The sequence below is a fragment of the Hyla sarda genome, chromosome 7 (assembly GCF_029499605.1).
Source record: "Hyla sarda isolate aHylSar1 chromosome 7, aHylSar1.hap1, whole genome shotgun sequence".
NCBI lineage: Eukaryota > Metazoa > Chordata > Amphibia > Anura > Hylidae > Hyla > Hyla sarda.
The window spans coordinates 33474973-33501363 of record NC_079195.1 but is presented as its reverse complement, the minus strand read 5'-3'; the positions used below and the strand labels follow the sequence as shown (position 1 = coordinate 33501363).

Sequence of the window (26391 nt, the reverse complement as noted above, 5' to 3'; positions counted from 1 at the left end):
ATGTCAGCAGAGAGCTCTGTGTTTCAAACAGAAAAGAATTTCCACTGTAGTATGTAGTATAGTGAGGTTTCCTTAGTGTGAATGGTCCTACCGCCAACCGTCCCAGAAACGGCAGGGAAAATAACGGAATGTCTAAAACAGACTTTATGAATAAACTGAAGAACTTTACATGAAGATTTTATGCAACAGTCTCTATACATAACAGTCTCTTAAGAGGCAACCGAAATGCAGGTTCCTCACATGTTTTGCTGGGACTTTGAAGAGCTTTGATGCAGGCCACTGTGCTACTAATTAGAATATTCTAGCTGGTAGTAGTCACACAGGATTTGGTAGATTGAGCTTGGTAACTCACGGTTTAGTGGCTGTAGGTTCTTAGGCTTTGGCCTAGATGAATTGAGATTTGTGCTGAGATATTTGTGCTTGCTTGATAGTCCGGCAGGAAGAGCTGGAACTAAGAGAGTGAATTTAGTGGCTACGGGGGCTGGACTAAGCTCATTAGTCAGCAAACCTGTAAGTCCTGAACCCAGTGAACTCTGGGTACATCACATGACCCTGGAAGGTCCTTGAGCAATAGTAAAACCATAATTATAATCACATGACCTGCTAAGGTCCTATACAGTTATATTATCTATGTATATACATTAAACAATACACAATTTATATGAAGGGAACAGGGGTAAGCCCTGCAGGAGAACCCCATGGGAATGAAGGGACTCTGGCTGAGGGGACTTTAGACAGGGACAGTACCAGGTCCTGTACCAGGATACCACAATTGTATTGGTGTCTTCAGTAGACACTATGTGGCACTATATGGGGGATTAAGCATTGTATTGGTGTCCTCAGTAGACACTATGTGGCACTATATGGGGGATTAAGCATTGTATTGGTGTCCTCAGTAGACACTATGTGGCACTATATGGGGGATTAAGCATTGTATTGGCATCCTCATTAGACACTATGTGGCACTATATGGGGGATTAAGCATTGTATTGGTGTCCTCAGTAGACACTATGTGGCACTATATGGGGGATTAAGCATTGTATTGGTGTCCTCAGTAGACACTATGTGGCACTATATGGGGGATTAAGCATTATATTGATGTATTCGGTAGAAAGTATACAGAAGTTTGAGCATTGTTGGGGTAATTATACATTGTATTCGTGTCCTTAGTAGGCACTGTGTGGTGGTATTAATTGAGCACTATATGGGGGATTAAGCATTGTATTGGCATCCTCAATAGGCACTGTGCGGTGGTATTAAATGAGCACTGTATGGAGGATTATGCATTGTATTGGTGTCCTCAGCAGGCACTGTACAGTAGTATAAATTGAGCACTGAACGGAGGATCATGCATTGTATTGGTGTCTTCAATAGACACTGTGCAGTGGTATTAATTGAGCACTGTATGGAGGATTATGCATTGTATTGGTGTCCTCAGCAGGCACTATGCAGAAGTATTAATTGAGCACTGTATGGAGTATTAAGCATTGTATTGATGTCCTTGGTAGACAGTATGCAGAAGTATTAATTAAGCACTGTTTGGGTGATTATACATTGTATTGGTGTCCTTAGTAGGCACTGTGCAGTGGTATAAATTGAGCACTAGATGGAGGATTATGCATTGTATTAGTTTCCTCAGGGAACCCTTGGAAAACAGAGTGGGCACTCTGTGGCAATAATAATTTTGGCTTGTTTTGTGCTACTTTTTCTGTTATATTTATTGTAAGACAGCATTGATGGTATTTGGTGCAGATTCATTTAAAGGGGTACTCCGGTAGAAAACATTTTTTTTATTTTTTTTATCAACTGGTCCTAGAAAGAAACAGATGTGTAAATTATTTCTATTCAAAAATCTTACTCCTTCCAGTACTTATCAGCTGCTGTATACTACAGAGGAAGTTGTGTAGTTATATCCAGTCTCACCACAGTGCTCTCTGCTGACACCTCTGTCCTATGTCAGGAACTGTCCCGAGCAGGAGAGTTTTGCTATGGGGATTTGCTCCTACTCTGGACAGTTCCTGACATGGACAGAGGTGTCAGCAGAGAGCACTGTGGTCAGACTGTAAAGAACTACACAACTACACAACTTCCTCTGAAGCATACAACAGCTGATAAGTACTGGAAGGGTTCAGATTTTTAAATAGAAGTCATTTACAAATCTGTTTAACTTTCTGGCTTTCCAGTTCATTTAAAAAATAAAATAAACTATTTTTTTTTCCACCGGAGTTCCCCTTTAATTAAAGGGCGGTGTTTCCAACCAGGGTGTTTCCAGTTGTTGCAAAACTACAACTCCCAGCATACCCGGACAGCCTTCGGCTGTCCGGGTATGCTGGGAGTTTTAGTTTTGCAACAACTGGAAACACCATGGTTGGAAACACCGCCTTTTAATTAAAGGGGAACTCCGGTGGTTTTGCAACAGCTAGAGGGACTCTTGTTGGCAAACACTTGATAAAGACTGAAAATATGTTAGACTGAGTGCCTAGTGACAAAGTAAGCCACATGACAAACCAAGCTCTACTACACCAATATCTCTAGATCTCCAATTCCAAGCCGGATCCTCATCCTAGGGACAACAATAATTTCAGCCGAGTCATTTTACGCAAACCCTCCGAGTCCTGCAACAATAAAAAGCCTGTATAATCCGGTTTATTGTGTAGCCGCCTCCTTATGGCACGGCGCATCTTTTATGCAGACTCTTCTGTACATATTTAATGTGTCCCTCATCAATATTCATGCACGAAAAGTTGATAAGAGGTGGCGACGCAGAGCTTTATGCTAGAAAGAATCGTAAGATAAACTCAGCACATTTCTTCTGTCCTGCCTCCAGCGCGGTGACTGCATACATACATATTAGAATGGGTATTACAAGGCTGCGCCAAATGTTAAAGGGGTATTCCAGGAAAAAAAAACGTTTTTTTTTCCATATATATATATATATATATATATATATATATATATATACATATATATATATATATATATATAGATCAACTGGCTCCAGAAAGTTAAACACATTTGTAAATTACTTCTATAAAAAAAAAAAAAATCTTAATCTTTCCAATAATTATCAGCTGCTAAAGTTGAGTTGTTCTTTTCTGTCTGGCAACAGTGCTCCCTGCTGACATCTCTGCTTGTCTCGGGAACTGCACAGAGTAGAAGAGGTTTGCTATGGGAATTTGCTTCTACTTTGGACAGTTCCCAAGACACGTGTCATCAGAGAGCACTTAGACAGTAAAGAACAACTCAACTTCAGCAGCTATGAAGTATTGAAAATTGAAGATTTTTTAGTAGAAGTAATTTACAAATCTGTTTAACTTTCTTGAGCCAGTAGAGATATATATATATATATATATATATATATATATATATAATGATTTTTTTTCTGGATAACCCCCTTTAATGTATACTATAATGCACATGGCAGGGTGTATGTAGTACTTCAGCCTAGCAAGAATTTGTGTTCTTGACCACCCTATGATTTGTGGTCACGACTGTACAATAGACTGCCTCTCTGTTACGCACAGACTTGTTTCAGGTCATACTCACAGAAGGAGTGTATTTTATATTAGTGCACTGCCCCTTTAACACATCGAGCAGGTCTTAAAAGGTACTGTCCAGTTTCATATAGCCTATGAAATGGGCACTGTCAGAATAAAATAAAAAAATTTATATGTTGTACATCTTGGCAAAAAATTACCTTTCTTATATGCTTCATATATGCTTTAAAAAAAAGATCACCTTTTTTTAAATAAATATCACGGCTTATAAAACAGACCACTAGAGGTCCCCATACCATCCAGAACATAATTTGTCCAGCTGCAGCATCATCTTTGTCCTAGCTGAAGCACAGGCTGGGACAAAGTCCACGAAGTGAGGGTGGGACTGGCACTTCTCTGTGATCACTCCTGTCCTATCAGACTGCAGCATGAAAACAGAGAGGAAGGGGTTACATAGCAGCCTGCAGTAATTGGATGAAGAGACACAGCACAGCAGACTCAGAGAGAAAGTGAATGCATGGTGAGTGAGGGCGGGCTTAGTGCCAAGTGAGCAGCAGAACATGGGGATTTGTGAGCCACATACAGAAGCTAGACACATAAAAAGACACCTAAAGCATTATTTTTCCTGCAGTGGCGCTGTAGGTAAATAGATCACCATAGATCCATACAAAGGAGATTTCTGACTATGAAACCTATTTTCATCTGTTTACTATATAAGTAAACAAAGTTATTTTACAACCTTTTTGTGGTCTGTTATGTTTTATTGTTTTCCTACTGCTTTCCTTCTTGCAAAATGTCTGCTCTATTTTCTTCTTATCAGGACTTTCAGCCTGTTCAGGGCACTCTAGCCGGAAATTTAGCCAACTCTATATCCCTCCCACTGTACCTTCTTGACTATAACCACTCCCATATAGTGGGAGGGAGATAGAGATGGCTGAATTCCTAGCTAGAGTGTACAGAAAAAACAGAAAGTCCATTACAGGATGTACATCAGACAGGAAGTTGGGCTCATGGAGAGAAAAGAGCAGGCAGTTTGTATCAAAAGCAGAAGGAAAGCATGAAAGGTAGTAAAATTAGCTGACTACCAATATATGGTGATTTAGGAATTCTTGTATAACCACAGGTATAATACATCATTTTATTTTCAAAGCAAAATAGGTCACAACTAGAGATGAGCGAACTTACAGTAAATTCGATTCGTCACAAACTTCTCGGCTCGGCGGTTGATGACTTATCCTGCGTAAATTAGTTCAGCCTTCAGGTGCTCCGGTGGGCTGGAAAAGGTGGATACATTCCTAGGAAAGAGTCTCCTAGGACTGTATCCACCTTTTCCAGCCCACGGGAGCACCTGAAAGCTGAACTAATTTATGCAGGAAAAGTCATCAACTGCCGAGCTGAGCAGTTCGTGCCGAATCGAATTTACTGTAAGTTCGCTCATCTCTAGTCACAACCTGCAGCATCTGTAGATATCTCTGTCTGAAGGTCTGTGGAAGGTCCGGGAAGCCAAACCGGGAAGTCATCCCTACATGATAAGTGATGAGTGTCTGATCAAGGGGCTTCAACTGCTCAAACCCAGATTATTATAAAAACAGTCCCCCCGACTGTTTTTATAATAATCGGGGTCCGAGCGGTTGAAGCCCCTTGATCAGACACTCATCACTTATCATGTAGGGATGACGGGGCCATGTCAGGATGAAGGCAAATCATAGGTCATGTTTGTTTCATCCTCCTCCCCTATGGCCAGAGTGTGCAGATAGAAGGGTCACCCCCAAAGGGTCAAACCACCTTCTCCACAGCCAAGGTTATAGCAGGTAACCAGCAATGTACCGGTGCCCTCCACCAGCCTCCTTGACGGTAATGTTGGCCCCCAGGACGGATCTTTGAAGCAGTGTTCAGTAATTTAGTGTCTATTTATAGAAGGCTAAATATACTGTATCTCGGACTGCGGCGCAATCCTCAGGTGTTATTACCAGGTGTGAGAGAAATGTTGGCAAACACAGGTGCTCCTGCCAGATGATGTATATCGGGGCGTCAACGGGGAGGCAGCGCCCCATGATTGAACGTTCTCATCCATCCTTCTAAATTGCACAGGCGGATGCTTATCTTTCAGATGTCAGGAAACATCTATAAATAGTGAGGAGCGCACAACGTGATGCCGGATGGTACTCAGGAGCATTGCTGATTTATGGACGGTTCTGCCGCTCGGAGCCGCTATCGGTTATACGCCTATTCGCATGATGTTATGTAATCATTAACATGAGATTAGAGGGGAAAGGCTGGAAAATCTGTTATTTACGGAGTTCCTGTTCCAAACAACTCATCGCTATCGACCGGCTCTTCTAGGCTTCTGAATGGTCGCAATAGACAGAATCAGGACCTGGGAAAGGTGGATTAAAATTTCGTATCAGCTGTAGAATGTTCGATATTAGAAGAGTTTTTAAAAACAGCACTGACAGCAAAGCATTATGGTGGGAAAGTTCATAAACAGAGGTGAAACGTCTATATGCACATGGTTATGGGGTCCAAAGAGTGGGGAGGCTCTCTTAAAGGGGTACTCTGCCCCTAGACAGCTTATCCACTATCCAAAGGCCTGGGGACCCCTGCAATCTCCCTGCTGCATCCAGCGTTTGTTTAGAGCATCGGGTGAAGCTCTGGAGGCTCGTGACGTCACGGCCATGCCCCCTCAATGCAAGTCTATGGGACGGCTGTCACGCCCCCTCCCATAAACTTGCATTGAGGGGCGTGGCCGTGACGTAATGAGCGGGGCTGAACCGTGACGTTGCGACCCTCCGCCCGGCATCGCCAGTCATCCGGCAAGGAGTGAAGTTCGCTCCATGCACCGTATGTCTTGGGTGCCGCAGCCAAGATAGCGGGGTTCCCCATCGGCGGGACCCCCGCAATCAGACATCTTATTCCCTATCCTTTGGAAAGGGGATTAGATGTCTAGGGGGCGGAGTACCCCTTTAAAGTGAACCTACAGAATGAAATGCAGGCTGACCAGATCGATATATAGTATTATGGGAAAAGTTCTAGGATAACTTGTAATTGATGCATTTAAATCTCTGTTTATTCTTATTAAAGGGGAACTCCAGGGTAGAGCCCTGCATAGGCATTTGGGATCCCATGGGTCCCACGTGATCCAGTAAAAAAGCTTGCAGGCGAGATTGGTAATGAGGTTGTCGTGGGCCAAAGCGGGCGGTCACAGGATATACAGCGGGTCCCTCAAAATCCTGCGCAGTCCCACAGACCTCTAAAATTGTACAAACGGGTGATGAAATGGCACAAGGGGGTAATGAAATACCCTGTTTCCTCGAAACTTTACATTACCAAGAAAAGCTGCCTTGTTTGTGGATGTGTGAGCAAAAAATAATATAAGACACTGTCTTATTTTTGGGGAAACAGGGTAGCACAGGGGGATAATGATGAAATGCTGGGACAAAATGTTTGCAGGGCAGGCAGGATTGGACATGTTTTGGGCACGGGTGGGAGTGAAACACACACCTTGCGGGAGCGGGCGGTAATGGATAGAAATCTGGCGAGAACGGGTGGGTGTGGGATTAAAGGGGTACTCCGGTGGAAAACATTTATTTTATTTTTTTAAATCAACTGGTGCCAGAAAGTTAAATAGATTTGTAAATGACTTCTATTAAAAAAAATCTTTACCCTTCCAGTACTTTTTAGCAGCTGTATGCTACAGAGGAAATTCTTTGCTTTTTAAATTTCTTTTTTGTCTTGTCCACAGTGCTCTCTGCTGACACCTGATGCCCGTATCAGGAACTGTCCAGAGCAGGAGAAAATCCCCATAGCAAACCTATGCTCCTCTGGACAGTTCCTGACACTGACAGAGGTGTCAGCAGAGAGCACTGTGGACAAGACAAAAAAAAGAAATTTAATAAGCAAAGAATTTCCTCTGTAGCCTACAGCTGCTAATAAGTACTGGAAGGATAAAGATTTTTTAATAAAAGTCATTTACAAATCTGTTTAACTTTCTGGCACCAGTTCATTAAAAAATAAAATAAAAAGTACCCCTTTAAGGAAACAGTCCTGCATAGCCCTCTACTTCAGGGAACACAATTTATCCCGTATACACAGGATAGGGGATAGGTCCATGTAAAAACAAATGAATGTGCATTGAACCAGGGCTCAAGTCCTGCACGGACGCATGGGAACGGAGTTCCTGCACTTTTTCCTCAGCACTTTTTCACTTTTTTTTACTCAGTACTTGACCCCTGCACTGAACGCACTTGAAGCGCATGCGCATTCTTACCAATCGATCTATTTTTTTGTCCCAGATTTTTCCAACCAGGGTGCCTCCAGCTGTTGCAAAACTACAACTCCCAGCATGCCTGGACAGCCTTTGGCTGTCCGGGCATGCTGGGAGTTGTAGTTTTGCAACAGCTGGAGGCCCCCTAGTTGAGAAAATACTGCATTTATACAGTCGAACTTTCATTTGATCGATTAGCATGTAATACCACATTTCACCTGAAGTGGCCGCTGCAGGGAAAATGCCTTCTCCATCAGCAATCAGCCGATCACCAGGCTGGCTTTAAAATTGATGGGAGGCGGTTATGGTGAGTTAAAGGGGTTGTCCAGGATTAGAAAAATTCCTTTTTTTCCCCTTGTTTTTTGCAAAAACAGAACCACTCCTGTCCACAGGTTGCGTGTAGCCGAGCTGCGATACCAGGCACAGCCTGAGGACAGGAGTGGTGCTGTTTTTGCAAGAAAGAAGCAGAATTTAAATATACTATTAAATAAGACAAAATAATAAATAATAATAAAAAATGTTTTCCTCTTCTCTAGGGGATAAGTGTCAGGTCACTGGGGGGGGTTAGGGTCTAACCACTTGGATCTCCTGTAGGGGGCAGGGTTCTTGGCACTCAACTTACCATACTCCTGAGAGCTCCGGTCCCCACCTTGGAGATAAGCAGGAGTGAAGGGCTGCTCACCCAATCACCAGTGATTGGCTGATGTGCCGCCACACGAGTGCGTCGCCGAAGCTAAGGGCCGAAGCGCTCAGGGAAGAAGCTGCTTAATGGTAAGCTCGGCCCGAAAGTCGGGCACCATTCACGAGATTGCATAGGGTTCCTGTTTTTTTTTTTTTTTAAAGCCGAGGAACGTGCTCTCGAATCACCCAAAGTGCAAGAAAAAGTGCAAACGTGTTACACAAAAAAAAACGTGCACAAAGGATGCGGTCTATCGCAAGCCCTTCTCCAATAGGAGAGAGGCCCCAACAAACCTTACCCTTCACCTCCGGACCAAAAGGTACCTGCGAGGTTCCAGGTTCGATGTCCCTTTTCGCCGAAGCTACTAGGGGACCACAAATGCTCCCGGCATCCCCATTGGCGTTAGCCAAGGTATCTGCCCGCAGAGCCGATAACGGTAGGTACCCTGCCAAAGCAGGAGTACCCGGGGTGTTTGCAGGGAGGTGCAGAACCTAATGGCCACACACACCTCCCCTAGACCGCCAGGAGGGACACCCGGAAGGGCTACCGCATCCTGACAAATCCTGTGAACACACAACACGCAAAAAGTGACACAGTGAGACAAAAAAGAAAGAAATAAGTGAATGTGCAGGTATACTGCCCGGACATCCGGCCGGATCTATAAAAATTTCTCTGATCCTAGCCAGAAGGCCGGGAATCAAGAGGTGAGTGCCACAAGGAGAAGAGATTATGGTGCCCGTGCTTCAACTCAGTGAGTCCATCCTCCCAGTGAGTTTCGGCACCTCGGGGTCACCACTCCCCAAGGCACAAAAGTACCTCGGCTCTAGACCCTCTCAGTCTCATGGCGAGACCCGGAGGGAACAGGTCACATTAGGGCAGCCGTCGAGCTGATTCCTCAGAACCAGCCCCGGAAAGCCCGGGTACACCTGCACCCTCCATGCAGCACCCATCCCCACCAGCATGAAAACTCTTAAGAACAGATACTACATTTGATCTTAGCCAAAAGGCCGAGAAGCGATAGGGTCCCTGTGGTCAGATACCCCCTCGTGACCAGGCACATATCCCCTATCCTGTGAATAATGAATATGTTGTATTCCCCGAAGTACCCCTTTAACTAGTCAAGTAGGCGGTCTGTATCTATAGCTATCTTTATGCTGTCAATCACCAAGTAAGACCACCCACTTGACTATTCAGTGAGAATAAACAGAGATTTACATGTATAAATAACACGTTATCCTGGAACTTTTCCCCACAAATGAGGTCCAAGATTATAAAAATGCAAAAACAGCACCACTCCTGTCCTCAGGCTGTGCCTGGTATCGCAGCTCGGCTACACGCAACCTGTGGACCGGAATGGTTCTGTTTTTGAAAAAATTAAAAAAAGGAGGAATTTTTCTAATCCTGGACAACCCCTTTAACTCACCATCACCGCCTCCCATCAATTTTGAAGCCAGCCTGGTGATCGGCTGATTGCTGATGGAGAAGGCATTTTCCCTGCAGCGGCCACTTCAGGTGAAATATGGTATTACATGCTAATCGATCAAATGAAAGTTCGACTGTATAAATGCAGTGTTTCCCAACTAGGGGGCCTCCGGCTGTTGCAAAACTACAACTCCCAGCATGCCCGGACAGCCTTCGGCTGTCCGGGCATGCTGGAAGTTGTAGTTTTGCAGCAGCTGGAGGCACCCTGGTTGGAAAAATCTGCTATATACACAGCAAAAGGCCTATAGGCATCTTCTTATCTCATTACCGTCCCGGAGAAGTAACAATACCCGACTTAATCGAATTCCGAGCCTCTGAAAATAGAAACCTGTTTGATACATTGTTGCGATTGACAGCGAGCAGAGAATCAGAGAGGGGGAAGGGGGGGCTCCCATCAGCGCGTCCGTAGACGTTGATCGGCACATTCGCCGCCGCCGCTTGTACCTGTCACGGTCACCGAGCGCTCGTCATTCGTCTCTCTTTGTGGTCGATGATTTCCCGGCTGATAGGGAATTCTCCTGCGCGCCCCGGCTATAATCTGTTCTCATTCTCCGACGGTCGGTGACTTTTATAAGGCCATGATGACTTTGCCGCCACTTTGTTTCCGTTTTTTTAAATATTTTTTTTATTATTGTTATTCTCAGCCGCGAATAACCCATAAGACAAATGACGGACGCAAATAGCAGGATGTGCCAGGAACATCTGGGCTGCAATTTCATCGGTTGACATTGGAACAATTGCGCGCGTCCCGGACGGTCATTGGCGGCGACAGGATGACCGCCTCCGAAATCTTGCGCGAAGATTGAAGAGCATCAGAAAACTTGTCTTCTTTTAATCATGGCACCTGGCAGTCGTGTTACCATGTCAACCGAGTCTAAATTTATCCCCTCCCCCCCTTACGCACATTGCGGGGCGCAATTTGTCCTTGTCAGGCCTTTTTCCTTTGTTCGGTGCGTTATTGGAAGCTCCTGGACTTCATCTTATATAATTATTTCTCTCCCCCCCCCCTCCCAACTTTCAACTTGTTTGCTGTTATCTAGTTAAGCGAAAGCTCCATCCGACCGCCGCCGCCGCCACCGCTATCATTTATAACATTAATGCAGCAGATGTGGAGACTATCAATAACACAGGAGGACTGTGCAATCTCTAGACTTCATATTGTACTGGAAAAGCTGCCTTTTCTGTAGAGAACAGATTCAGCTGTTTCTTAGTTGGATCTGAATCCGGGAAAGCTGGGTGGCAATTCAAATGGTCCTAAAACAAATCTCACAGGGGGTTGGTATCCAGCTGTCCCAGTTGATACATGTTTTGCTATTTGTTATGATAATAAATAACAGTAAAAAATGATGTAAAGATGATAAGTTCTCTCAAGTTATTAAAAATTAGTTTTAATCTGTACCTAGTTATATCTGTACCTAGAAAATCTGGGTGGCAATTTATAAGGTCCTAAAAAAAAAAAGCCCCACAGGGGGTTGTTATCCAGCTTTCCCAGTTGATACTTGTTTTGTGATTTGTAACAATAATAATAATAATCACAACCATTTATAATATATTATTATTAATAATAAAAATATCAAATCTAATTGTTGTTCTCTCAGGTTGTTAAAGGGGTACTCCGGCGCTAAGACATCTTATCCCCTATCCAAAGGATAGGGGATAAGATGCCTGATCGCGGGGGTCCCGCCGCTGGGGACCCCTGTGATCTTCCATGCCGCACCCCGTTAGAATCAGCCCCCCGAAGCGTGTTCGCTCCGGGTCTGATTACTAGCGATCATGGGGACGGAGCATAGTGACGTCACGGCTCCGCCCCCGTGTGACGTCACGCTCCGCCCCCTCGATGCAAGCCTATGGAGGGGGCGTGACAGCTTCACGCCCCCTCCATAGGCTTGCATTGAGGGGGTGGAGCGTGACGTCACACGGGGGCGGAGCCGTGACGTCACTATGCTCCGTCCCCGTGATCGCTAGTAATTGGCTGATTCTAACGGGGTGCGGAGTGGAAGATCATGGGGGTCCCCAGCGGCAGGACCCCGGCAATCAGGCATCTTATCCCCTATCTTTTGCATAGGGGATAAGATGTCTTAGCACCGGAGTACCCCTTTAAAAATAAAGTAAAAGTGGAGAGATTTTCCCACAGCAACCAATCACAGCTCAGCTAACGGACTCTGGTAAAATGGAAGCTGAGCTGTGATTGGTTGTTGGGGGGAAAATCTCTCCACTTTTACGTTCAGATAGTTTGATAAATCTGGGCCTAAGTGTTGTTCTCTCAAGTTGTTAAAAATGGTATTATGAAATATTTTTGTTATCTGTTCCTTAGAAAGCTGGGTGGCATCGGTCTGAGCATTATGGCATTCTCTTTCACTCTGTCATTCCTAGATTCGGCTCCTCTTCTATTACTTTCTCCTACAATCTTCCTGATCCCCCCTTTCATCTCCGCGCTCCATCCCTCTTCTCCTTTTATCTTATTGTACGAGATGCAGCAGTTCCTGGAAGGTGCAGAATCTGAATTATAGATTTACGGTAAAGAAAGCCTGGAAGGTCCTTCAGGAAATAAATAAGACGTGATTATATGAGGGCAATATATACAGGGAAATCTCCCTTAGCGGACACCTCCCAATAGCGGACAGTTTTTAAAGGAAAAATGTCAGATATTTTATCCCGCAGTATCCACAGTACTGGTGATTAAACGCTGATTAAAACGAGCCCTACCTTACCCGGATCCGCCCGGTCGTTTGACCGCAATTGTAGTTTTATTCTATGTGTATAACTTGCTGTAACTGGCACGGGCGGGGCTTCTGCAGGTTAACTGGCACTGACGTCAGCGCCGCTTATGAATATTCATCCCCCCTCCCTCCAGTTAGGAGAGAACTGGAGGGAGGGGGGATGAATATTCATAAGCGGCACTGATGTCAGTGCCAGTTAACCTGCAGAAGCCCCGCCCGTGCCAGTTACAGCAAGTTATACACATAGAATAAAACTACAATTGCGGGTGAACGGCGGCGCGGATCAGACAAAAGTAGGGCTCGTTTTAATCAGCGTCTGTGGTGGTGCAGACGCTGTGGTGGTGCAGTAGTGTGGATAGTGCAGGAGAAAATATGTGACAGTATTCCTTTAATTCCCTGGCAGAGTGCCATAGGACTTAATGTTTTCGCACCCTCCGAATAGGGGACATTTCCAATAACGGTCGTGGACACACCCAATAGGGGACAATAGGGGACAAAACACTCCCAATACAGGGCAAAACACTCCCAATAGGGGACACTCCCAATAGGGGACACTCCCAATAGGGGACAAAACACTCCCAATAGGGGACAAAACACTCCCAATAGGGGACAAAACACTCCCAATAGGGGACAACACACTCCCGATAGGGGACAAAACACTCCCGATAGGGGACAAAACACTCCCAATAGAGGACAAAACACTCCCAATAGAGGACAAAACACTCCCAATAGGGGACAAAACACTCCCAATAGAGGACAAAACACTCCCAATAGGGGACAACACACTCCCGATAGGGGACAAAACACTCCCGATAGGGGACAAAACACTCCCGATAGGGGACAAAACACTCCCAATAGAGGACAAAACACTCCCAATAGGGGACAAAACACTCCCAATAGGGGACAAAACACTCCCAATAGAGGACAAAACACTCCCAATAGGGGACAAAACACTCCCAATAGGGGACAAAACACTCCCAATAGGGGACAAAACACTCCCAATAGGGGACAACACACTCCCGATAGGGGACAAAACACTCCCGATAGGGGACAAAACACTCCCGATAGGGGACAAAACACTTCCAATAGGGGACAAAACACTCCCAATAGGGGACAAAACACTCCCAATAGAAGGCAAAACACTCCCAATAGAGGACAAAACGCTCCCAATAGGGGACAAAACGCTCCCAATAGGGGACAAAACACTCCCAATAGGGGACAAAACACTCCCAATAGGGGACAAAACACTCCCAATAGGGGACAAAACACTTCCAATAGGGGACACTCTCAATAGGGGACAAAACACTCCCAATAGAAGGCAAAACATTCCCAATAGGGGGGCAAAACACTCCCAATAGGGTACAAAACAATCACAATAGGGGACAAAACAATCCCAATAGGGGACAAAACACTCCCAATAGGGGACAAAACACTCCCAATAGGGGACAAAACACTTCCAATAGGGGACACTCTCAATAGGGGACAAAACACTCCCAATAGAAGGCAAAACATTCCCAATAGGGGGGCAAAACACTCCCAATAGGGTACAAAACAATCCCAATAGGGGACAAAACAATCCCAATAGGGGACAAAACACTCCCAATAGGGGACAAAACACTCCCAATAGGGGACAGCTAGGCTTATGTGCCGGCCCTACCGTGTACACAGGTCTGCCATCAAGGGGGTACAGCCAATACCCCAGTAAGTGGCTTGGGTTCCCAGGGGGTCCACCTGTAGCAGCCCCAGCACACCCCTTGTGCCAAATCATCCCCCCTGTGCCAAATCATCCCCCCCCCATGCCCAATTATCCCCTCACCCTCATTCCAAATCAACCCCCCCTCCATGCCAAATCATTCCTCCATCCCCTCATCCCCCTGTTCTTGTTACTTCTTACAGACAGTGATGAGTGACGCTCCTCTGCGCTCCACTCAGTGAGGATAGCGGCAGCTGCCTGAAATGACGAGTATCGTCTGGAGCGTCACTCACCACTGCCTGCTGGCCAGGTAAGAACAACAGGGGGATGAGGGAATGATTTGGCATTATTTTTCCTAATCAATTATATTGTTGAGATTTTTTAAAGCCTTATTACTGTGCAAAATAGTTTATTTATTCTGGAGAGAGTACAGAACAGTATTCTGTCATTTCATGTTTTTCCCAATAGGGGACATCTCTCTACAGTGGACACCATTTATTCCCCATTGGGAGATTCTACTGTATATACTCCTATATCATTTTTATTTTATATACGGCAACTACAAAGGGAAAAGTCTCCTTCATATTTGTTGTTATATTCTTTTACATAGGAGCAGTATTATAGCAGTTATATTCTTGTATATAGGGGGCAGTATTATAGTAGTTATATTCTTGTATATAGGAGCAGTATTATAGTAGTTATATTCTTGTATATAGGAGCAGTATTATAGCAGTTATATTCTTGTATATAGGGGCAGTATTATAGTAGTTATATTCTTGTATATAGGAGCAGTATTATAGTAGTTATATTCTTGTATATAGGAGCAGTATTATAGTAGTTATATTCTTGTATATAGGGGGCAGTATTATAGTAGTTATATTCTTGTATATAGGGGGCAGTATTATAGTAGTTATATTCTTGTATATAGGAGCAGTATTATAGTAGTTATATTCTTGTATATAGGAGCAGTATTATAGTAGTTATATTCTTGTATATAGGAGCAGTATTATAGTAGTTATATTCTTGTATATAGGAGGTAGAATTATAGTAGTTATATTCTTGTACATAGGAGCAGTATTATAGTAGTTATATTCTTGTATATAGGAGCAGAATTATAGTAGTTATATTCTTGTATATAGAAGGCAGTATTATAGTAGTTATATTCTTGTATATAGGAGGCAGTATTATAGTAGTTATATTCTTGTATATAGGAGCAGTATTGTAGTAGTTATATTCTTGTATATAGGAGCAGTATTATAGCAGTTATATTCTTGTATATAGGAACAGTATTATAGTAATTATATTCTTGTATATAGGGGCAGTATTATAGTAGTTATATTCTTGTACATAGGAGCAGTAATATAGTAGTTATATTCTTGTATATAGGAGCAGTATTATAGTAGTTATATTCTTGTATATAGGAGCAGTATTATAGTAGTTATATTCTTATATATAGGAACAGTATTATAGTAGTTATATTCTTGTATATAGGGGCAGTATTATAGTAGTTATATTCTTGTATATAGGGGCAGTATTATAGTAGGTATATTCTTGTATATAGGGGCAGTATTATAGTGTTTTATCCTTGTACAAAGGATGGGAGTATTATAAATGTGAATACACCTGTTATGCCATCTATGCGTGTTTGTCCTTGATAAATGACCCCTCAGGTTTAGGCGGGATGTCTCCGGCGTGTTGCATTCAAGGGCCTTTTATTAGACAGTGAGGGCGCCCGGTTAGACCTCTCATGACAGGCCCAGATTAATGACTCGATCAGGTTTTTTAATTCACTGCATCTCTCCCGCTGACGCCCTCATTTATAATGTGAGGAGAGCAGTCAGATCGTGGAGGATCATAGTGATGTATATTTCAATGATCAGGCGCTTATTCCTCAGCGCTCCATGTAATACTTTTCAGAATTGATGCTGCCGCTCAGGGAATGTTTTCTTCTCATCGCTTCGCTCTAATTGCTTTGTGTTAATTATTCTTTATGGAGATGAGGAACATTAATGTGCATTTGTTTCCCATCTGATTCATAACGCCACATTTCCTCCTTATTCCTCATAATATGCGCAGCTTAAGCGCCAACCAGGGCCCGAGGCTCCACAGAGGCCTTCAAAAGTAGTCATTATGTTTATAGACGGACAAAACGGGACAATGATTGGTAAATGGGTGCTAGGGAGGCACTGAATTATATGCCCACTTACCATTTGGGGCCCCTTTAGCACCTTCCTGTGTTGTATTGGCACACAGAAATACTGCTGCTGACTGTAGATACAGAGTGGATGGTGCAAGGATTTGTGAACATGGGGTAGCCTGAGGGAGAATATGCTGAGACTTGTAGTCCCTACTCAGATATTAATGTTTGTGCTAGTGGGGTGGCAGTTAAAGGGGTACGTCGGTCGAAAACTTTTTTTTTTTTTAATCAACTGGTGCAAAAAAGTTTAACAGATTTGTAAATGACTTCTAATAAAAAATCTTAATCCTTCCAGTACTTATTAGCTGCTGAATACTACAGAGGAAATTATTTTCTGTTTGGAACACAGAGCTTTCTGCTGACATCACGAGCACAGTGCTCTCTGCTGACATCTCTGTCCATTTTAGGAACTGTCCAGAGCAGCATCTGTTTGCTATGGGAATTTTCTCCTACTCTGGACAGTTCTTAAAATGGACAGAGATGTCAGCAGAGAGCACTGTGCCCGTGATGACAGCAGAGAGCTCTGTGTTCCAAACAGAAAAGAATTTCCTCTGCAGTATTCAGCAGCTAATAAGTACTGGAAAGATTATGATTTTTTTAAATAAACGTAATTTACAAATCTGTTTAATTTTCTGGCACCAGTTGATTTAAAAAAAAAAAAAATTCCACCGGCGTACCCCTTTAATGAAGGTCCTGTAATGGTGGTAATATGGCGGGATCCTCGGGGTGCGTTCCAGTGTACTGTGTGCTGATGATGGAAGTCGGGGTGCCCTTGGTGTTTGTGGGTGCAGGTAAACCAGAGACGGGTAGGTAAGGAGAAGGTACAACACAAATTTCAGATGGTACAAAGCAATAAAATAGTTTTTTAAAGGGGTACTCCGATGGAAAACTTTTTTTTTTTTTTTTTTTATCAACTGGTGCCAGAAAGTTAAACAGATTTGTAAATTACTTATATTAAATTTTTTTTAATCCTTCCAGTACTTATTAGCTGCTGAATACTACAGAGGAAATTATTTTCTTTTTTGAACACAGAGCTCTCTGCTGACATCATGACCACAGTGCTCTCTGCTCTATGCTGACATCTCTGTTCAGAGTAGGAGAAAATTCCCATAGCAAACATATGCTGCTTTGGACAGTTCCTAAAATGGACAGAGGTGTCAGCAGAGAGCACTATGGTCATGATGTCAGCAGAGAGCTCTGTGTTCCAAAAAGAAAACCATTTCCTCTGTAGTATACAGACCCTTAAAAGTACTGGAAAAATTAAGATTTTTTAATAGAAGTCATTTACAAATCTGTTTTACTTTCTAGCACCAGTTGATATAAAAAAAAAAAGTTTTCCACCGGAGTACCCCTTTAATAACTCATAGGCTAGTGTTTCCCAACCAGGGTGCCTCCAGCTGTTGCAAAACTACAACTCCCAGCATGCCCGGACAGCCTAAGGCTGTCCGGGCATGCAGGGAGTTGTAGTTTTGCAACAGCTGGAGGTACCCTAGTTGGGGAAACACTGTCCTAGGCTGTATGCACTGCAAGGGTTACTAGTGCATGCAGAGGAGAGGTTGCTGCTTTAGTGTAACAGTGAAGGTAATTTTAGCTTAGGAATGTCCTTGCTTTGTTAGGAGTCCTGGACTCAGCAGTCGGGTCTCTCCCAGGACTCTTGGTCTCAATCAAGAGTATAGTCTGACTTGTTCCCTGACTCTTAGTGTTGAGCACGAATATTCGTAATGCAAATTTTTATCGCGAATATCAGCACTTCGCGATTTTGCGAATATCGCATCGAAAAAAAAGTGAAAGAACATAGCGAATATGCTAATTTTGCGAACATAGGACGAATAATTATCATCATATTCGCGAAATATCGTGAATTTGAATATGGCCCCTGCTGCTTATCACTATCAATGACTCCATGACTATTGGGCTTTTCTAACGCACTGACGCCGGGTCTTCTCAAAAGGTCATTCTGAGGTTACATAAGAAGACTTTAGCACAGGATTAGAGATGAGCAAACTTATAGTAAATTCGATTCGTCACGAACTTCTCAGCTCGGCAGTTGATGACTTATCCTGCGTAAATTAGTTCAGCTTTCAGGTGCTACGGTGGGCTGGAAAAGGTGGATACATTCCTAGGAAAGAGTCTCCTAGGACTGTATCCACCTTTTCCAGCCCACGGGAGCACCTGAAAGCTGAACTAATTTATGCAGGAAAAGTCATCAACTGCCGAGCCGAGAAGTTCGTGACGAATCGAATTTACTGTACGTTCACTCATCTCTACACTGGATCTCACACCAACACTGACCTTGCGGGGACATGTCCCTGCTGGTAAATATATGTATTCCCTGACTGCTCAACCGGACCAGGGCCTAGATGGAAGTGATGTTCGGTTTGCTTTGTTTGCAATCAGGCCCATGAAACTTCTCCTGAATGCTCCCTATGATTCTGTAGTGGGGATCCTGGCAGCGTGGAATAGGCTAGGCAAGTGTGTAGCGTAGTCTCTATTTCTCTGGGTCTCAACTCGTCCACCCTTCAGGACAGGTGACCAAGGTTTTCACAGACCTTAAAGGGGTACTCCTGTGGAAAACTTTTTTTTTTTTTTTTAAATCAACTGGTGCCAGAAAGTTAAACAGATTTGTAAATCACTTCTATTATAAAATCTTAATCCTTCCAGTACTTTTTAGGGGCTGTATACTAAAGAGAAATCCAAAAAAGAAATGCATTTCCTGTGATGTCATGACCACAGTGCTCTCTGCTGACCTCTGCTGTCCATTTTAGGAACTGAATTAAGCGGATCCCTCCAGGGAACAAACCAGGATAGAGGCAGCGCACAGGACTTCAAAGGTAAAATGGTTTATTTACCCGGCATGCAACGTGTTTCGCTGGATAACCAGCTTCATCAGGCATCATTCATTCATTCATGCCTGATGAAGCTGGTTATCCAGCGAAACGCGTTGCATGCCGGGTAAATAAACCATTTTACCTTTGAAGTCCTGTGCGCTGCCTCTATTCTGGTTTGTTCCCTGGAGGGATCCGCTTAATTTCTTCGCCTGTGTGTCCAGGAGCAGCTGCCGCTCTTCGCCCGTTGCAGGGTCACTTCACGCCTTCACCATAGTTGTACTTCGTCGCAGTACAACTAGACTTGGTGAGCAAGTTTTTTTGTCCATTATCTTTGCTTTTACATTACGCTATCGCACTAGGAGCGCTCTCCTTGTTTGTCTATTGCATTTTAGGAACTGTCCAGAACAGGAGAAAATCCCCATAGCAAACATATGCTGCTCTGGACAATTCCTAAAATGGACAGCAGAGGTCAGCAGAGAGCACTGTGGTCATGACATCAGAGGAAATGCATTTCTTTTTTTGGATTTCTCTTTAGTATACAGCCCCTAATAAATACTGGAAGTATTAAGATTTTTTTTAATAGAAGTCATTTACAAAACTGTTTAACTTTCTGGCACCAGTTGATTTAAAGAAAAAAGTTTTCCAGGGGAGTACCCCTTTAACTCACATGTACCTGACATGTCCTTTGCCCCTTAAAGCGTACCTGTTATTGCACAGAAAATAAAAACTGATGATTCTACATGTCATTCACTAGGTCATGCAGATGCTTTACATATCCTTTTTTAATGTGTCTAGCTCCTGTATTTGGCTTACAAATCACTCTGTTCTGCTGCTTACTTATTCTGATATCCACTGCTAAGGAAAAGGCATGTCCAAGGCAAGCACTGAGCTCACCCTCTCTCATCATGCATTCACTTCCTCCCTGAGTCTGCTGTGCTGTGCTGGGTCTCTTCATCCAACCACTGCAGGCTGTTCTGTAACCCCGTCCTCTCTGTTTTCATGCTGTAGTCTGATAGGACAGGAGTGAGTACAGAAGAGTGCTAGTCCCTCCCTCACTTCCTGGACTTTGTCCTAGCCTGTGCTTCAGCTGGGACAAAGATAATGCTGCAGGTGGACAGCATTATGTTCTGGATGGTATGGTGACAACTTGTAGTCTTATTTTTAATTTTTTTTATAAGCCTTGATTTCTGTATAAAAAGAGATAAATTTTTATGAAGTATATTAGAATGGTTAATGTTTGATCAAGATGAACAACATATCATTTTTTTTTTTAAATTAAAGAACTGTGTGAAAAAACACTAAACACTCCGTGTGGAAACACCACTATATGTCTTGTCCAATAGATGGCGCTGTAGTGTAACTGTGTTAAAGGGGTACTCCGGTGGAAAACTTTTTATTTTTTTTTATTTTATTTTTTTATCAACTGATGCCAGAAAGTTAAACAGATTTGTAAATTACTTCTATTAAAAAATCTTGATACTTCCAGTACTTATTAGCTGCTGCATACTACCGAGGAAATTATTTTCTTTTTGGAGCACAGAGCTCTCTGCTGACATCTCTGTCCATTTTAAGAACTGTCCTCCAGAGTAGTAGAAAATCCCCACAGAAAACATATGCTGCTCTGGACAGTTCCTAAAATGGACAGAGATGTCAGCAGAGAGCCCTGTGGTCATGATGTCAGCAGAGAGCACTGTGTTATAAAAAAAAAGAATTTCCTCTGTAGTATTCAGCAGCTAATGAGTACTGGAAGAATAAAAAATTTTTTAATAGAAGTAATTTACAAATCTGTTTAACATTCTTGTACCAGTTGATCAAAAAAAAAAAAAAAGTTTTCCACCGGAGTACCTCCATCACGTACAGACTGACCTAAACTAGAGTAAACTTACCTATAACTTATGTATTTTATTGCAAGGGAAATGTCTCTCTCTACTGCTTTATGTTATCAGCCGTTGCAGTTTACACCTATGGTTACTTATCACAAAAGATTGCAGCCATGACTGAAGACATCTTGTATTATTAAAGGGGTATTCCAGGAAAAAAAACTTTTTGTTTATATATCAACTGGTTCCAGAAAGTTAAACAGATTTGTAAATTTCTTCTAATAAAAAAATCTTAATCCTTCCAATAATTATCAGCTGCTGAAGTTGAGTTTTTCTTTTCTGTCTGGCAACAGTGCTCTCTGCTGACATCTCTGCTTGTCTCGGGAACTGCACAGAGAAGAAGAGGTTTGCTATGGGGATTCGCTTCTACTCTGGACAGTTCCCGAGACAGGTGTCATCAGAGAGCACTTAGGCAGAAAAGAACAACTCAACTTCAGCAGCTCATAAGTACTGAAAGGATTAAGATTTTTCAATAGAAGTAATTTACAAATCTGTTTAACTTTCTGGAGCCAGTTGAGATTTATATATATACATATATATATATATATATATATATATATATATATATATATATATATATAGATATATATATATATATAGAGATATATATATATATATATATATATATATATATATATTTTTATATATATATATATATATATATATATGTTTTTTTCTCCTGGATAACCCCTTTAAAGTATAGCATATCCATAGCTTATATACATTTTTGTTCTGCCCTCACACAGCTTTGTTCATCCTGTTCTGCCTAGTTCATGAATATAATGCCAGAAGTACAGTGATCACTGACACCAAGGCACAACATGTAATAAAAGAGAGACATGCCGATTTATATGCAACTCGGGGTCTGGGGAAAGCTGTGTGACGAATCTATGACTAGAAATAGTAGACGGATATAACTTATTGCTCATGTATAAGCAATCTGATGCTAAGCAGGTCACTTCTACTGATCTCATCTAATGTAACCCGATGTATGCATTGCAGTATAGAAGTGTTTCCAAACCGGGGTGCCTCCAGCTGTTGCAAAACTACAACTCCCAGCATGCCCGGACAGCCGTTGGCTGTCCGGGCATGCTGGGAGTTGTGGTTTTGCAACAGCTGGAGGCACCCTGGTTGGGAAACGCTGCAATATAGAAATGACTGGAGATCCCAGGGCATGTCCAGTATTGTTGGATAACAATTAGCATAATGAATGTAGTTATGAGATGTGACCACTGGGGGGCAGCAAGTTAAACAGTTTAGCGGTAGTTCATTGCTTGCACAGAGCTGGTGTGTCAGTAGGCAGTGCTCGGATTACCTTCATACCCTGGCCTGCTGGTGAAGCTGTATGGCTGCATTGCCATTAGTTTACATGCATGCATGCAGTGTTTACCATACAGGCATGCAGCATACATGTAAACTAATGGCAGTGCGGTGTAACTCACATGTGCTTTGTAGCAGAGGGTGGACCTGAGTTCTCTTTAAAGCCGGCCAGGTGGGCCGCAATGACCTAAAGAGCCGCTGGAACCTCCAGACCCCCCAAGTCCCCAGGCGGCTTTGCATCAAGACTTCACATCACTGTGTGTTTATTGCAATACTAATGTAAAGACGTCATCATTTACGTTTACAAACAGGTCTACAGATCTTCTTGTGACAGAAAGTTATACAGATTTCTAAATTACTTCTACTGAAAAAATCTTAATCCTTCCACTACTTATCAGCTGCTGTATGCTCCAGAGGAAGTTGCGTAGTTCTTTCCAGTCTGACCACAGTGCTCTCTGCTGACACCTCTGTCCATGTCAGGAACTGTCCAGAGCAGGAGAGGTTTGCTATGGGGATTTGCACCTGCTTTCGACAGTTCCTGACATGGACAGAGGTGTCAGCAGAGAGCACTGTGGTCAGACTGGAAATAACTACACAACTTCCTCTGGAGCATACAGCAGCTGATAAGTACTGGAAGGCTTAAAGGGGTACTCCGGTGGAAAACTTTTTTTTTTTTTTTTAAATCAACTGGTGTTAGAAAGTTAAACAGATTTGTAAATTACTTCTATTAAAAAATCTTAATTCTTCCAGCTAGAGATGAGCGAATTTACAGTAAATTCGATTAGTCACAAACTTCTCGGCTCGGCAGTTGAGGACTTTTCCTGCATAAATTAGTTCAGCCTTCAGGTGCTCCGGTGGGCTGGAAAAGGTGGATACATTCCTAGGAAAGAGTCTCCTAGGACTGTATCCACCTTTTCCAGCCCACCGGAGCACCGGAAAGCTGAACTAATTTATGCAGGAAAAGTATCAACTGCCGAGCCGAGAAGTTCGTGACGAATCGAATTTACTGTAAGTTCGCTCATCTCTACTTCCAGCCAAAGTCCGAGAACATAGCACGTGCCAAGTATGAAAATAGAAATTGAAAATAGAAAATGAGGCCAAAACATCTCTTTCTATCATGTGCCCCCTATCTTCCAATTTTGTCAAGAATAGCACTTTAAAAGGGTACGCCGGTGGAAAACGTTTTTTTTAAATCAACTGATGCCAGAGTTAAACAGATTTGTAAATTTCTTCTATTAGAAAATCTTAATCCTTCCAGTACTTATTAGCTGCTGAATACTACAGAGGAAATTATTTTCTTTTTGGAACACAGTGCTCTCTGCTGACATCTCTGTCCATTTTAGGAACTTTCCAGAGCAGCATATGTTTGCTATGGGGATTTTCTCCTACTCTGGACAATTCTTAAAACTGTGTTCCAAACTGTGTTCCAAAAAGAAAAGAATTTCCTCTGTAGTATTCAGCAGCTAATAAGTACTGGAAGGATTAAGAATTTTTTATAGAAGTACAAATTTTTTTAACTTTCTGGCACCTGTTGATAAAAAAAAATAAAAGTTTTCCACCGGAGTACCCCTTTGAGGTACTTAAATCGAAGTAATTTGTAAATCTGTATAACTTTTTTGTCTCAATTTAATTAGGATTTTTTTTACGGAGTACCCCTTTTAAAGAGGTTATCCAGGGACAGATAAACAAAGCTAATTTCTTCCAATAACAGCACCACCACTGTCCTTAGTTTGTGTGTGGTATTGAAGCTTCGTTCCATTGAAGTAAATGGAGCCAAGTTGTAATACCGCACAGAACCAGGGGACAGGGGTGGTGCTGTTTTTGGAAGTGTGATGAGGGCAGATGTTATTACCCTAGGGGCAGATGGTATTAACCCCTTGTGTTCGTGACGCCAGGGCATGGTTTAACCTCTTCACCACCCGAAAGTTTACTGCAGGATCCTGGGCTAGGCACGGAGGCAAATAACAACTCCGACGCCAAGTTACAGAACAATGGCAGCTTTACTGATATAGACAGGTGTAACAGTCTATACAGCTTAGCCAGGGCCAAAGAGGTGACCAGTGACTTCAGAGACTTTAGGGCTCGCTGGGACTTGTAGTGGACTTGGACAATTTGCTGCAGGGCCACACTGACTTGACACAGATTAATCTTGACTGACTTGACTGGGACTGACTAGACTGACTTCACCCCGTTTGTAGCTTAGCAGGTTTTGACGTTCCTGTGGGGCAGTGGACTTGTGGCTGTGTGGTCGGCTTTAGGCCTCCTCAGGACACCAGACATTCTCTCACAGGACTTCACTGTATCGAATCTCAGCAAAGAATCAAAAAGAGTGAACTAGCTCCTCCCAGGGTTTATAAGGGGGAGACTCAGGAGGGGTCCCATAGGTCACATGGTCACTGGTACCTTCCTTGGTTACACTGCATAGCAACATTACTTAAAGATATATAACAATATACAGTGACCCCCCCCCCCCCCGTCCTACGATGGCCCCGACATATGATCACTCTCAGAGACCATCGCATGTTGAAGGCAGCATCAACATACGATGCTTTTGTATGTCGGGGCCATCGCATAAACGGCTATCCGGCAGCGCAGACTGCTTCAGCTGGCACCGGATAACGGTTTACGGTGCCCCGCGTGCTCCGCTGACGATCACTTACCTGTCCTCGGGGCTCCGGCGCGTCCTCTTCGGGATCCCAGCATCGTCGGCACTCTCCATCGTCGTCATCACGTCGCTGCGCACGCCGTCCCCTCATCCAATAGGAGCGACGTGCGTAGCGACGTGATGGCGGCGACTGAGAGTGCGGATGACGGGGAAGCAGAGGCCTTGCCAGAGGGTCGGGGACACCCCAGGGACGCGGCGACAGCGATTGACGGCGACATCCAGGGCAGCGGTGACTAGCGGTGACGGTCCGGAGCGGCGGGGACAGGTGAGTACAACTTCCTCTAACAGTGGTCTACAACCTGCGGACCTCCAGATGTTGCAAAACTACAACTCCCAGCATGCCCGGACAGCCGTTGGCTGTCCGGGCATGCTGGGTGTTGTAGTTTTGCAACATCTGGAGGTCCGCAGGTTGTAGACCACTGTCCTATACTTTACATTGCACGGATCCCTCAACATACGATGGTTTCAACAAACGATGGTCCGTTTGGAATGGATTACCATCGTATGTTGAGGGAACACTGTACACACTTTACATTAGGCCCAGGGGACACTGAATAGAGTCCACCTGACAGGACAGCAAGGGTACAGGGGTGCAACTCCTATACTGGGTCACCACAGGAGAAATTAGCTCTGTGTTTCTGTCCCTGGATAAACCTTTTTAACTATTTTAAAGCTGTGGTTATATATCCTTGAAGCTGGTGCCAATGTTGCCCCTGATAACTCTCAGTAGTGGCCCAGTCTGTATCATTGCAAGAAGGATAGGGTTCCCCTTTAACTTCACTAACAATTCTATTCTAGTATTATATTATGGACTCCAGAATGACATCCTGAACTGCACTGAGGCCTCTCCAAAAGGCCACCCCTTTGAGAAGAGCACCCCCCTTATCCAGACCGGATTTCCATTTTCAGACCCCCATACATTATACATAGTGACCACTTTCTTTGAGAAGACCCCCCCCCTTAGAAGACCGTCAATGCAATGTTGGGCAGTTTTCTCAAATAGTTTTCTCTGTATTAGGAAAAGATTCATACTGCTGACGTATTTACCTCACATGGGATTGAATAGACTGTGAGATTGGGAAATCCTGGTGCAAGGATTTACGCCACCCTAGGGGAAAGCTAATTTTTCCGCCCCTTGTCCCTGCCCATTGGCTTCGCCCTTTGAC

General features: G+C 43.4%; 1 protein-coding gene and 1 pseudogene across 4 annotated transcripts in view; one reads left to right on the top strand and one right to left on the bottom strand.

Moving 5' to 3' along the window:
• Nucleotides 1-26391, top strand: part of KCNIP2 (potassium voltage-gated channel interacting protein 2) — a 530818-nt gene that overhangs the window by 292129 nt on the left and 212298 nt on the right. The window lies entirely within an intron of this gene.
• On the bottom strand, nt 9300-9459 carry LOC130283601 (U2 spliceosomal RNA; annotated as a pseudogene).